The sequence below is a fragment of the Aotus nancymaae genome, unplaced genomic scaffold (genome assembly GCF_030222135.1).
Source record: "Aotus nancymaae isolate 86718 unplaced genomic scaffold, 86718_ANA_hifiasm-v0.15.2.pri h1tg000020l, whole genome shotgun sequence".
Lineage (NCBI taxonomy): Eukaryota > Metazoa > Chordata > Mammalia > Primates > Aotidae > Aotus > Aotus nancymaae.
This window is the reverse complement of record NW_026988432.1, coordinates 64,098,531-64,113,617: the sequence shown is the minus strand read 5'-3', so window position 1 is coordinate 64,113,617 and position 15,087 is coordinate 64,098,531. Positions and strand designations below refer to the sequence as shown.

General features: G+C 38.5%; 1 protein-coding gene across 4 annotated transcripts in view; it reads right to left on the bottom strand.

Moving 5' to 3' along the window:
- Positions 1-15,087, bottom strand: part of PTPRM (protein tyrosine phosphatase receptor type M) — an 849,557-nt gene that overhangs the window by 640,009 nt on the left and 194,461 nt on the right. The gene's annotated exons all lie outside the window — the stretch shown is intronic.

Sequence of the window (15,087 nt, the reverse complement as noted above, 5' to 3'; positions counted from 1 at the left end):
AATAGAAAATGCAGCATATACATAGCAATTCAGCTGTTTCAACATCAATAGCATTCAGTATGTTGATGATTTTGTCCCATCCCATATCCTCTTAAATGCCTCCTGTTACTTTTTATAGTATCAGATCTTTCCTCCATGTTTCACATGGGGAAAATGATGAATTAAATTAATCTTAATTATGAAAATTCTAATGTCCATCATATAATGCTATTAATCATATTAATTCAAAAAATTATAACTGTTTGCCAATGATAACAATTGAGTGTTCTGGTCAAGAAAACATGAATTCAAGAATATTTTTATATTATGTCCACAATCTGTGTCCTGTTGGCAAGAAGATAAGTAAAACAGCCCCATTGTACAACCTCAGAGTGAAAACAGATGTTACAGGTCATCTTGTCCAACTTCTATCCAAATGCTTAGGTCAATTGTACAACTTCCCAGCCTGCCAGCCAGCCAGCCTCTGAAGAGATGAGGCACTCAGAATTTTGTAAAGCATCCCGACTATGTAGAACGTTCCCTCTTAAAAAGGCCCAAAGTTTGCTTCTTGAAATGTATACCCATTTATCTTTGCTCTATCCTGTAAAGAAACAGTAAAAAAAAAAAAAAAAAAAAAAACTTAGCTTTTGCACAGGAAAGCCCATTATTTGAAAAGAGCTGTCATGTTCTAAGTCTTCACTACTCCAGGCAACAGGCAAAGTTGCTTTGCTCTCCGTAATTCTTGCTACTAGAAGGTTTACAGAACCTTCAACCATCCTGGCAGCTATTCAGAATTCAACAGGCTACTGCCCTTGACCCCATTCTACTCTCAACACTACAGACAGGGTGCTGGTCCATTCTCAGCCTCTGTGAGCCTGAAATCCCATACGGCTTTTTCACACCACTGCCATCGAGTCATCTTTCTACTTTTGTAACAAGGTAAACGGTTTTCTGAATTCAAACTAGGACTCTCCATTTATACTTAATTCCAACTTGTGCTTTTAGTGCATCACTCCAGCCTACAACTCTGACATTGTCATTCAATTTGGTAATAGCCATCTTACCTAGTTTTGTGTTGTCTGCAAATCTGATGAGCATGCTTTCTACTTCTGCCTCCAAGTCTCTGATAAATAATGTTAAACAGGATAGCATCAAGGAACCTCAGACTGTCTGTCCCAGCTTTCTACCTTTGTCTTAGTTGTTAGCTCCAGACCTGATGGTGAAATTAGTGGCCCTAGACATTGTCTTCTCTAACACTTTTAACAATGACTTGTTTCAACCAAAGATACAGCATTAATTCAAAGTTTCACTTGACAACAACTGGTCATTTATACTGACCTCTTACTGAGTTTTAACAAGTCCAGAAACAAAATGGATTTGTTTAAAATGCATAATACTTTCTAATTTGGGGTATGAAATGTTAGAAGACTGCAAACATCTATGAGAAATATTTTCCCTTGGTTGCAAACCCTAATTTTGATGTAGAAAACAGCTTCAGTATTGTAGCAATAAGCCCAAATAGCAACAGCAGTAATAATATTCAAAAAGAATGAAATCCTCAATTTTGTCAGAGAAGATCCCCCAGTGGAAACAGATAGCACTCAGATGAAAGTCCTACAGTGCGATCTTAAACAGTGAGAAACAGTGATAAGCATCCACAAAACAACTTAAGGCTGGCTACAGACCTGGTTTGCAAAACCACTGTTGCACTAAAATAGAACCACATATAAAGCAAAAGCATGCACATGTGGCTGACAGCAAACCCAGAAGACTAATACAACACTGGTGAAAGGTTATAATTTTCCCATTACATAAAGCTGTTCTTATCACTTGAAATGAAACAAATAAAGTATGATATGGTTCTTTCTGGACTCATGAAGGATTATTGAGCTACTGGAAAATGGGATCAACTATGAATTTCATATTGCCCAATGAGGATACATTTCCCTGCATATCAATTTTCAGATCCACCCCTAGCCTTCGTTCAATAGATATGGGACCCCCCAAAATAGCAAAGATGGTTTATTGAGCTAAAATAAGATGAGATTAAAGTAAATGACATCAGAATTAAAATAACCAAGTAAAGAAAGAACAAGTAAGTTTTCAGTGTTCAGGGCAGTTTTGGGTAGTAACAAAGTGTATAGGTTCTGAGTCAAACACCAGCATATCCCAATTCTTCCACTGTTAGCTTGGTGATTTTAGAGAAATCACTTAGTCTCCCAAGTCTAGTTTCTTTATCTATAAAAGAGAGGTAACATGTGCCTCATGTGGTATTTCTGATGGTTAAATTAGACAGCAAATGTAAAGTCAGTGTAACAAAGTCAGGTATGTTCAATCAGCACCAGTTATAATCAGTTCTTAAATCCTTACAACAAGCACTCTCAGGAGTTCATTTCATTGCAGCTAGTTGGAATATATAATTGAAAACTTTAAAGTACACTTCATGAGAAGATGAAGAGTTGTGAGCATTCATATAGGTAATACCCTGTGGGTGCCTCTATTAAACATGGAAATGCCAAGAACAGGCAGTTAGTGAGGTTCTTCAAGTAAATACTCTGGGGGACAATGGTAAAAATATGATAAGGAGGCAAAGTCCCCTGAAACACAGTAAAAAGAAGCATTTCTAAAAATACAGTCTTCTTGATTTTCTGAATAACAAAGACATATTTTGCCATCATCTACAGGAGTAATGTCAGCCACAGACTCCCCCAAGTTTTCTCCAGAAATGTCACACCTGGACTGGCTCCCAGCAGCTCATGGCTGTACTATATTCCTCTGTCAAATCGAAGTAAATTATTTCTGCTTCATAGAGGGGAATCAGGACTAAACCAAAGTCACATAGAAGATGGAGGAAAGTCGATACAAGCTGGGTGGGTGGTGGTCTGCATCACTCATTCATTCTCTCTCTCTCTCTCTCTCTCTCTCACACACACACACACACACACACACACGTACATGCATGTCTCCATCATACCTTGGGAAAGGCCTTTCCTTAGCAACTTTGAATACAACACACATATTCTGGATGAAGAACAAGTTACTATACAAAATGAAGTGTCAATGGATGGCAAATACTCAGGTAACTGATGACAATGATGATTCCTATACTACAGGGCCTGTTCCAAAACATGCAATTCAACACAATAACATAAAAATGAAATTGATGAAACTGTTAAAATTATGAGGCAAGGCAAGTAGAGCAAAGAAAAGGGCACTACAAATATGACTAGGACTCCACCCACCCTCCACCAAAAAATCAAAGGCACTAGAAATATGGCGAGGCCTCCACCCACCCTCCACAAAAAAGAAAAAAGTCATGAAGTTCATGTACCAGATATTATCCACAGATTTCACTTTGAGTTTTGGAGTCGCCAGTGCAAAGAAGAAATTATGACTGATTACACAATTTACAATATCTGTAAAATAATATATTAATACTAAAACTGATAAAAGGGACTAACATTTACCCAGGACTTGTTTTTCCTCACACCAACTCTATGAGGTAGATACTATGATTCTCATTTTACAGATACGGAAACCAAGGCATTGAAGGTTACACGGCGTGCCCAAGGTCTCAAAGCTGGAGAGTCGTGAAGCAGATATTCGAACCCAGGCATCCAGTCTTAAGGGGCTCATATTCCTAACACCACAGGATAGTATCTCCCAAACTGGAGACCCAGAAGAGACACAACTACCCTAACCCTAATGTCAGAGAGAACTGTCTACTTTCCCAGAACCCTAGGAAGAAGCAATTGCCACCTTGCCTAATTTTTTTTCCTTTAGAGAGACGAGATCTCTCTATGTTGCTGGTTTTGAACTCCTGAGTTCAAGTAATCCTCTCACCTCAGCCTCCCAAAGGGCTGGTATGAAGGCATGAGCGAGCCACCATGCACAGATTCTACACATTTTAGAAATCAGAGGAAATGGAGTTGGGCCCGATATTCTCTCCTGAAAATAATAGAGTTTCAGAACAGAAAAGTCCATAGGCAGAGTAGTAACTCTGCTCAAAAGCAATTGATTATAACTGTATCTTAGTCACCTTGGTATTTCTTAGGGCAGGACACGTGATAAACACCCAATAAAGGTTTTTTAAAAGGACGGGTAATGAATTCCCCAAATTGCTATGCAAAATGTGGCTGTAACTATTTTGCTGGAAATTTCAAAAAGAAACATAATATACATCTGAACAATGAAAACAATCTCACCCTTCCTCCACAAACCATCTAGCCCTGTCGTGGCACATCCCAGGATGAATCAACTGCAAATTGTGACTAAATCAATAAACTTGTTCATTTTTCTAGTATGGTTGAAAACTATAAGCAAGTTAAATGTTAATAAAGTCTCCACAAATTATGGCTTTCAATCTACAAATGTTGAATTTTTTTTTTCCTGGCAATTATTAGATAGCAAGGCTAGTTGTCCATAAAGTCCAATAAGTCATTCTTGATTTGTGAAAATAAAATATTGTCACTTGCATAATAGAGGATATTCATCTTTTTTTTTCTTTCTTTGGAACAGCTGAGGATGATTCAGTTGATCCAAGAGTAATATGAAATCAGTAAGGCATAAGCTATAAAGAAAATGGCCCATTTTCACCCCAAAGGAAACCTTACGTGACCATTCTACATCCTAGTGAAGCTTCAGGTCTGGAGACAAAACAAGGGAAAACAAATTGACGAGAATTAGAGTCCACATTTAGAGCAGTATATTAAAAATTGTTTTTTTATTGTGACTCATAGTCATGACATCTTGACCCAGTACACGTAAATCATTTGTACACTTTACAAACCACATTTATCTCTACTGAGAAATATAAATATTTATCATTCTGTTCTAGAAGGAGGTTCTAGATCCACTAAATTGATTTCAAGATCCTTCAAGATTGCTACTTGCATTCTTAAGGTTTTAGGGTAACAGCCATCACCCAGGACTGTTTATTTAGCTTGAAGTTATCCATCAACACTACTTTGTGTGAGCACTGCCACGCAGTCTAATGGCAACCTGTGAGTTAAAAGTTCTCTGGTATCAACAGTTACCATTTCGTGAACATAGATCATGTGCCAGTCAGATTCTGCCCAAGGCATGTCATTTACTCCTCATAACCAGTGTAAGACTTTTATCTCTATGTCTGATTCAATTAACATGTTATAAAACAAAAACCATGCAAATATACACATATATTATCTAATTTTAATTTTAAAAAATTCTAAAGCCAAGCATCTATATTCCTTGTACCAGTTATCAATATATTATACCTCTTAGCTCTAAAATCCAATTTTCATTTAAAAAATGTATCCAGACAGTTTAACTACATTTTCTATCCCAATGGGCAAGAAGGTAAGCTTTTGTCAGTAGAGAGTACAGGAGAGATCCTGCAGGAGGAAGGGGGCCTCCCTGAGATACCTGGCAGGCCCCTCAGCACACAATGCAGGGTCGCCCTCCAGCCTGGCTCCTCCTGCAGCAGCAGCTTGCGGCGGCACAGTGCCCCAGTGGTTCTGTAGTTAGTGCCTCCAGCAGAACATCCCCTATGAACAGCTTTCACATCCAACCAGAGGGCACACTGCCTCTGAGTCCTGTGAGTATAGCCCCATAGTAACTCCTCTGCCATCCACTGAGCCACAGCCTTGCCCTGGATCTCAGCAATGGAAGAGTCTCCTCCTTGGAGGTCTGTCTCTCCCCCGGGCTAACGTCTGCTCCATACATCCACTATTCCTTTTTTCTTCGGCTCTCCTTAGTTTGTACTATCTCTTGTATTCTAATACCCCATTACAGTTACTTAGTCTTTAAAATAAATGCTCCCTGTTTAAATTACTATGTTGTTTCTCTCTCCTGATTGGATCCTGATCAATACATTCTTATTTTTACAAATGGCAGTTTAGAAGGGTCAAATAATCTACCCAAAGTCAAAGGAGCTTCAGTGCAGGACTAGCAGTTCAAACAAGGTCTGTACTCAAAGTTCTCACACATTTTCACCAAGCTCTAGAAAGTGAGTAAACAACAATTTACGGCACTTATATAGGAATTGTTCGGTGATTTGCATTGTAAATAAGCTCTTAAAAGTGCTGCTTCTAAGAAGCCAATGGAGGACAATCAAATGTTAATTTCATAAACTTGTAAGATACACACACACTTTGAATTGCTCTGCCTTTAAAAGGTTAAACTGACTTACATACACTAGATCATTCTTCCTGCTATAATTATAGTCCATTTAAAGTTATTTTGTGAAAAGACTGTAATACTCCTTGATGAGTTTTCTGGAACATTTTTCTCATTTGTTCCAAATACAGAATGACCCCATTTAAAGCAGCCTTTATCAAATGCATAAAGTATGAAATAGGTCTCTCTATAGAGAAGGCAGATCAAAAAATAGTGCTACAGTGCCCCCCAAAAGAATTAATGTTATATATTCTATTTTCCTAAATTACATGAAATCTCAGATGATCCTATCTATTTATTTCAAATTAAAAACTGTGTAGAATAAATGGCCATAAACTATGCAATGCAAAGGATAAACAGAAAGTGAGATTTAATAGACATAATTATTTTAGGAGTATTAAAAAAAACTATACCAATATAGCAGAGGCCCTGCTTTCTTCTTTTAAATCACAGTGACTTCTACATTTAATTGCCTGCCAAACAATAAAAGTATATAATGCCTCTTAAACTTTGAGTGCACCAGTGATGTTTAGTGAATCAGACACTAAGCATTATAGAAATGCTCTTCTACATAATTTAATCTAGCAAGCAGTTTTTACACATTGCACAGGCACTTAAATGGCTAATGCTATGCTCTATTATAAGAAAAGCTATTTGCCAGTGGATATATTTTATATGATACAAAGGAAATGAGTTGTCTTGTTCTTGAAGTTTCTATGATTTATTACACTTACCCCGTTCTTCATTTCATGTCAAGCCTTGGATTCCTAATTTTTTAAAAGGCTTAATTGCAACAAACTAAGATGTATTTTTCTTATTGTTAGTAAAATTTTCTTTAATAGGCAATGGTATTATTTCTATTCCTGAATATTGTAAAGATGCAGCCAAATTACTAGGAACTTGACTATCTCGATTTTTCCACATACAAATAAACACCTCATAGAGCCGCTACTGGATTTAATTAAACCACTTGCATGAATTCTCTGCATAAATGTGAATCTATCTGCATGTAATACTGGTGCTTTTATCCTCTATACCACAACAGTGAAAACGAGAGAGTATAAAAAATGGTTGTCTGCCTCTATCATAGAAATAGGAGTAACAAATGAAAACAAAATGATGAAATAGCTGCCAGAAACGTCTCAGGGAGAAGATGATCAAACTAAATCAGTATTTATGACCTGATCTCTGAAGTCACTCATGTCCTAAGTCCCAAACTAGACCAGTGATTCTCCAAGTGGGTCCCTGGACAAGCCACCATTACCTGGGAACTCAGAAATGCAAATTCTCAGACCTCATCCCAGATCTACTGAGTCAGAACCTCTGGGGGTGGGCACCGGCAGCCAGAGCTTCAACAACTCTCCAAGTGACTCTGATGCACTCTAATGTTTGCTAATCACTGTTCTGGACCAACCTATTTAACTAGAATATTCTGGGAGCAGCCCCAGGAATCCATGGGTTTAAAACAAGGTCCCATAATAATCTAATCACTGATCCAGAAAAAGAGCTCTAGAGATCAGTAGTTTAAAACATTTTTCAGAAGACATCTTTTCTTAAAAAGGTACAACTATTCTATGTGTGTTTATGTATAAATTATAATCATGTAGTAGTACTCTACATATGCAGATTATTACAAGCATGCATATACTGACCTTTTAAAGTATTACTAGAAAATATATGTAAGTTGAAGATCAAATCTTTTTTTCCATACATCAATGAGTTGTACTGTATTCCTCAAAAAGGGTGTGAAGAAAGTGATTTGGAGATCATTGCTCTAAATAATGCTTTTCAGTCATAAAAACCTCTCAGATGAAAAAGGGCAACAGAATAGCACAGCTGGATCAAAGTGTTGAATTCTTTGCTTAAACGTCATGCTAAAAAAACCCTGATCTGTAATTTTTCTCCTAAGTAGAACTACTCAATAAGAAAAGACATCCTAGGTGGAAAACAATCCTGGTTACTGGTTAGAGATACCCAGGAAATTAATTTTTTAAGAAAAGAATTTCATTTTATGCCCAGTAGCACTGCTGCCAGTTTAGTATGATTTACAAATCCATCTCTTGATGATTTTATTAGCATAAAATCATTATCTGGGACAGCTGATAAAATAAACTCCTGAACTCACCAATATGCAGTACAGCCAAACCATGCGGTTTATTTAGCTTAAAACAGCCAGCCAACTGTTTATTTTCACTGGATATTGATTAATCTAAACTCAACTAAATGTACTTCCCTCAATGAATATTTTTTCTACACATTATATTCATTGGGTAGAATCAAATTATAAGGAAAAAAACAAATATAGTTTCACATACCCTCTTGGTAAAATATACATTCCAATTTCCTTCTTCTAACATTAACAACGGGGTACTCAAACAGCTGAGTGTATTTAACTAGGATCACAGACCTGAGATACAGTGAGTCCTGGATCTATCAAGTACACGTGTCTCTTGGCATAAAAAGAATATATGCAGGCCGGGCACGGTGGCTTACATCTGTAATCCCAGCACTTTGCGAGGGCAAGGCGGGTAGATCATGAGGTCAAGAGATCGAGAATATCCTGGCCAAGACAGTGAAACCCTGTCTCTACTAAAATACAAAAATTAGCTGGGTGTGGTGGCGCACACCTGTAGCCTCAGCTACTCGGGAGGCTGAGGCAGGAGAATTGCTTGAAGCCGGGTGGCGGAGGTTACAGTGAGCCAAAAGCACGCCACTGCCCTCCAGCCTGGTGCCTGGTGCCTGGTGCCTGGTGAAAGAGCAAGATTCTGTCTCAAAAAAAAAAAGATATGCAGTCTTCATATCAAAGGTATGTTTAACTTACATGATCTCAATGATGAAAAGGAAGAGATGTATGCTAGAGAAATCATACAGTTAGTCCAGAAGCCTAACAATCTTATGCTCCAAACATGCTGAAACTAAGAAATTAGAAATATGAACAGGTGCTCCTCCACCTCCACCTAGTTAGTCTCTGTTCCTTCATTCTCCAGGCTTTGCCTACTGTGACATTTCATTGAGGTCCAAATAATTTTAATGCTTAAAGATCAGCATTTTAGTGTGTCCAAAATCCAAATCACCGATCTAATCCTATGTTAAAATGCATGAACAGCAATCTGTTCTAATGCCAAGGGGGTGTGGGGAATGACTCTATTGGATTTACTGAGAAACAGTATGCTGGTCTTCAACCCAGAAGGTTCCCTAAAGGATTTGTGGGTACAATTTTGACCATGAGCAAATCCCTGAGAATTTGGGCCCTATAGAATGTATGACTCCTTTGTAATTTCTATTATCTAACTCCCAGGGAAATAGGGAAGATTGAACTTAGAAGTGCATGTGAAAGTACAGTCACTTATAAGGTGATGAACATCAAAGAAAGTCACAACTATGTTTGGTACATGCTAGCTGAAGCAGGAAAACAAAGTCATAGACTTTTCTTTATCTATCTTGCCTATATTGGTTGAGTTACTGCCTCTCTGCCTGACACCTTATCCCCTAAACAACTGCTTAAATTTTTCTTTCAGTCTCCTATTCCTACCATGCCACAATTTGAGTTTCAGCTCATGTTTCCATTTGATTTGACCCATTGCCTCATACCTGGACTCTACCCTCTCCAGTATATCCCAAACACTCCCAGCAAGCTGAATTTTTGTAAAATACACAGCTGAAAATGCCCTCTCCCTACTTAAAACTATTCCTCAGCCCCTCATTATCCATGGGATAGTACTGAAATTTTAATCATGTGACATCTGTTGTTTGTCTGATTCAACCCCAGACTACCTCTTTATCTTCATTCCTCGCCACCACTTCCCTTTAGTTTTATACTCAAGTAATTCCTATCTGTAGATTCACCCCCAATGACCCTCCTACCCATATGCTACCCCTCCGTTCATGTAGTCCCTGCACCTGTTCATCGCCTGTTCCACCCCCACCCCAGCGTCTGGCTGGAAAACTCTTGTGCACTTTTCAAATCCCAGCTCCAACAACACCTCTCCCAGGTACCTGTTGCTGACGGCTTTTCACAGATAAAATCAATGACTCCTTCCCATGTGGTAACCATCACTGCCAAATATACATGTTTTCTTGATCTCCTTATCCTACTGCAGGGCAATGTAACTGTGGACATGCTCGTCTTCTCTATTGCACTGAGAGGTCCTTGAACAAGGATAATGTTCTGTTCATCTCTGTATCTCCAGTCCTAAAAAGGTGCTTGCCACTCATTAAACACTTGCTAGATTTGACAGAATTTTGTTAAGTTTTCTGTAATAAAGGTATGAATAAAAACTGTTTACTGCTCTATCTTTATTAGAAAGGAGCACTGAAGGAAAAACATCTAATGGACTCCATACACTCAACACTCTGGCTACATCAAAGGAAGAAGAAATCCTGATTCTAGAGTTTTGCCCTTTTTATCTGACTCATGTCATCTCCCTCCTTCCCTGCCACCATCACTCCTCCTAACTAAGGACTTGTGTGCCAGGCATGATGTCAGGCACTAGTGAGGAAAAGGGGAGGGGATAAGAGAAGGAACCCACAGGATGAAAAAGAAGTCCTTGTCCTCAAGGAAGACAACATGTGGAGCATGGAGGAGTTAAAAGGATAAATATGAAAAATGCTATAAGAGCCAACGGGAAGAACAAAAACTCATCCTGAAGGTCTCCTTTTCCTACATGGGCCAGTTAAAAAAAGAAAGCCAGAGAGTCAGCAGCTAAATGTAAGAATCTACTAAGATATCAATGGCCCGTTATTCTAAGAATCTGCATAATAAGGCTGTTATTTGGCAGATCTCAGCATAAGTAAACAAAAAGCACACGGACTTTATGTGCATCATACTGGAACTCTGGTTCAGTGCCTCAGTCAGTGCCTCTGCGGTTTCTGTTTTAAACATGAGAAGAATGTCAATAATTACATATTACGTGTATTTCAAATTTATGAGACATACAAGTAGTGAATACATATTCAGTGTCAAATTTCAATACTCAGGCCATAAAGAAAGCATGTTTTAATGAAAAATTATTCCTCATTAATTTTTTAAATAAGGAAGCTAGATTCCATGCAATTTTCCAAGCTCTGAGCAACACTTAGCACAAAAAAACTGTGATGAATCAGTTTTCCTTCCCATCCTTTTCCATGACCAATTAGTTGCTACAATATAGGGAACTAAAAACATTAACTCTTCTCAAGGTCAACAGAGCTGAGACATCTTTCTTTTTCTAATTGAGTGTTTACTCAATATTCTATTTACTTTTTAGCATGTATTATTTTACCACTGATTAAAGAGAACAGGTGGGCTGACAGAACAGCCCTGGACCAAGAGGCAGATGGTCTGGGCTTCAGTCCTGCCCTTGCCTGTGTGTGGCTTTGGACAAGGCAGCAGAATGGACCTAGGGTGGAAAGAATGTAGATTTGCCACCAGGAGCATAGGTGAGTCCAATCCTATCAACTTACAAGCTTTTGCCATCTATTCATCTATAAAACCATCTACCTTCTAGAATGATAGAATGATTAATGATTCTGTATATACGTGTGTGTTTCTATTAACACATACATTATACTATGTATCGGTAGCTACACAGGATTCACCTACCTATCTAGCTACCTACTAGTTAACTGTGGGCTTCCTTTCCTTTCTGAGTTTCAGTCCTGTCTATAAAAGAGACTTGGATCACTGAGTTTTTCACCCTGTGACCCTCAGAACCCTCAGGCTCTCTGAGCCCATGAAGGCGAACCCAGCACAGGCCCTTCTAAAACCCTGCTTCAACCAGATATATTCATATTTCATTTAATTAAAAGTTGGGGTACTTTGGGCAACAGAAAGATTAGGCCACAAAAAAGTTAATATTTAACAATAAAAAGACTGGATTATTTCAGACCTAGATTATCTCTAAGGTAATATTCCCACTCTAAGATTGCACATGCTATTATTTTTTTCTTCTCTTCCCTTAAAGATAATAATTCTTTATCAGCAATATAATTAAGATAGATCAGGTGGATTGTTGGGGAAGTGACTATAATAGAAAAACTAAATAAACTAATGTTAAATATATAAGCAAGAAGAATGCTGTGGCCGGGCACGGTGGCTAACGCCTGTAATCCCAGTACTTTGGGAGGCTGAGGTGGGCATACCACAAGATCAGAAGTTTGAGACCAACCTGGCCAATATGGTGAAACCCCGTCTCTACTAAAAATACAAAAAATTAGCCGGGCGTGGTGGCACGCACCTGTAGTCCTAGCTACTCAGGAGGTTGAGGCAGGAGAATCACTTGAACCCGGGAGGTGGAAGTTGCAGTGAGCCAAGATCATGCCACTGTACTCCAGCCTGGGCAACAGAGTGAGACTCTTTCTCAAAAAAAAAAAAAAAAAAAAAAGAAGGATGGCCAAGCTCAATGTTAAAGAAGAGAAGTAGTAGAAGAAGAGAAGGCAGAAGAGACCCTGCTGATATAAATATCAGTGCTAGAGCTGGCCAGGCTCCTGGTCTACTGTGAAAAAGTAAGAAACTCGAGGTCATAGGACAAGGCATCCAGGATTGTCAATCCTACATGGGCTGCAACCCATTTTAGGTGACTGTTCCTATCCCAGTCAATCCAAAATGATGACATCATATTTGCTGAAAAGATCACTGAAGAAGACCTAATATTATAGCTTCCGTAGGATTCTCTTTAACCCAACCCTCTTCTCAGCCTCTGCTTACTAATGTCTAAAATTATTTGCATAAGTTTGAATTTTTCCATCTGTAACAGAGGCTTGAAATTTAAAACTCAAAAGAACATAATATGAAAATGGCTTCACATAGCCAGTCCTCTAACCACAGCTACTCAAAAAAAAGAAATATTTATTTAGACCTATTGTGCACAGGGCCACATAAACAATCCACAAGTACAGATAACTAGATATTTCTTATTTTGATAAAGATTACATAAGAATATTAGACATATGAAAAGTGGGTGGAAAATTAAGTTTCATAAAAGAAGACAATATCAAATTTAATGACTTTATAATATGCCTGGGATGAGCCTTATATGCATCCAGAAACTACTGGGATATGTCTAACATACTAAGAGAGTGGGGCGTTCTGTTTCTCAGGAAGCTTTTTTATTTTTCATATGGCTGACTTGTAAGAACTTATGGATGCTGGGTTAAGTTAACCAAAGTGTCACCATATATTTGGTTTTAATAGTCAGAGTGAGTGATTTTATATTTGATTATCTGTGGCTTGGATCTCTCTTTGAGATATTTTTGAAATACTCTTATTGTTGGCCCTTAGCCATATTGGACACTCACCTTCAACAATATCTAACCTAGTACTGTGTATGTTGTGAATAGAGAATAAACCCTTGTGGATCAATATAACATTGACTGGGCTTAAGAAATATTAACCCTTCATGGGGCTAGAAATTTGCCTAGAGGAGGCTTCACAGACCAGCTCAATTTCTGTAAGGTTTAAACCAATGATCAAGTGTGGTGCTTAGGAACTGCAACCCCCCACTGAAGGACAAGCTACAGTCACCAGCTGATAGCTCTGTCTCAGTCATTACCAGAAAACATACATGATCACAGAGTCCCTCCGACAGAGTTATTACAACCCATTTGCTGCACTGAATTTGCCAGTATAAACAATATGTTCATTTTACCCTGGGTTTAGGGGAGAAATGAGCGTGTGTACATCACTTTTCAGTAGTACACTTCACTGATGCAAAAATTCTTGGGTTGGGAGTGAGTAAAACCAAGTTGTATCAATCTCATTTTTCCCCATGTGCTCTATAAACTTCAAAGAGATGTTTATCACAGAAATACAGACAAAACCTTAACCACAGGAGGGCAAAATGTGGCATCCTTACTGATAATTAGCAGTAAAGATCTTCATTCTACTGAACTTTAACATATTTTTAACTTCAGAATTAAAAAGTAAAACCCAGGGGAAACCAGATTTAATTAGGTCAGGAAAAAATGTGGACTTGAAGTGTTTCCAAAAAAAACCTATAATAGACAAATTGTTAATTGCAAGAGCCACTAAACATTGTATGTCCTTTAAACACTGAGATATTAACACAAATATAAATCCTGATTTACAAATTGGGTGGTAAGCCTTCACTTCCCTAATGTGTTTCTGAAAGTAGGGCTCCTGAAAACACCAATTCCTATCACAAAAAATGTTTCTTTAAAGGTTACTGATCTCCACCATTCCTGCCATGGTGCTGCTATTCTCATTGTGGGTTACAAGCATTTCTCTTAGCTCAGTGATTCTGAAACTTTGGGGAGCTTATGGATCCCTTTGAGGATCTGAACAGAGAGCTACCCAGGATCCACCTCCCTAGGACAAATGTGTATCTGTGCAAATTTTATAATTCCTTGGGTTACAAAGTTCTTAGAGGTAATTCAACACTCACTCAAAGTGTGCTTCACTGGCCACCTGCATCAGAATCACTGGGATAAATTACTAACACATAAATCTTGAGTATCACTCTAGATTTATGGAATCAGAATTGTTGGGAGTGCAGTTAGGGCTCTGGATTTTAGGATGCATCCCCAGTGATTATGCCACTGGTTGATGGGCAGGTAAGCTCCTCTGCTGTGGCCATTTTGCTATGGCATGCACTCAAAATTCCCTGAGAAGTCCAAGCTCTTTTATCTCCCCATGACTAAAGGGCATCTTCACCACCCTTCTGCATCCCCACCCACTCTTCACACTGGGCTTGGGATACCCCATACCCACTCCCCTGAAACCATGCACATCAAGCTTATATTCTGGAGGTATTTCTCACCTACCATCCCAATAAGCTCCTGCTGACTCATCCACTAAGACCCATTGCCACGTAATGTACCAGCAACCTTCTTTCTCTATTCCTGAGTTATTCACTTTTCACTTCATCCCCACAATTGTTTCCCCTTATCACACTATATAGTGTATGTTTTTACTTGGCTTCCCAAGAACAGGTGAGCCCCGAAGGCTTACTGAAG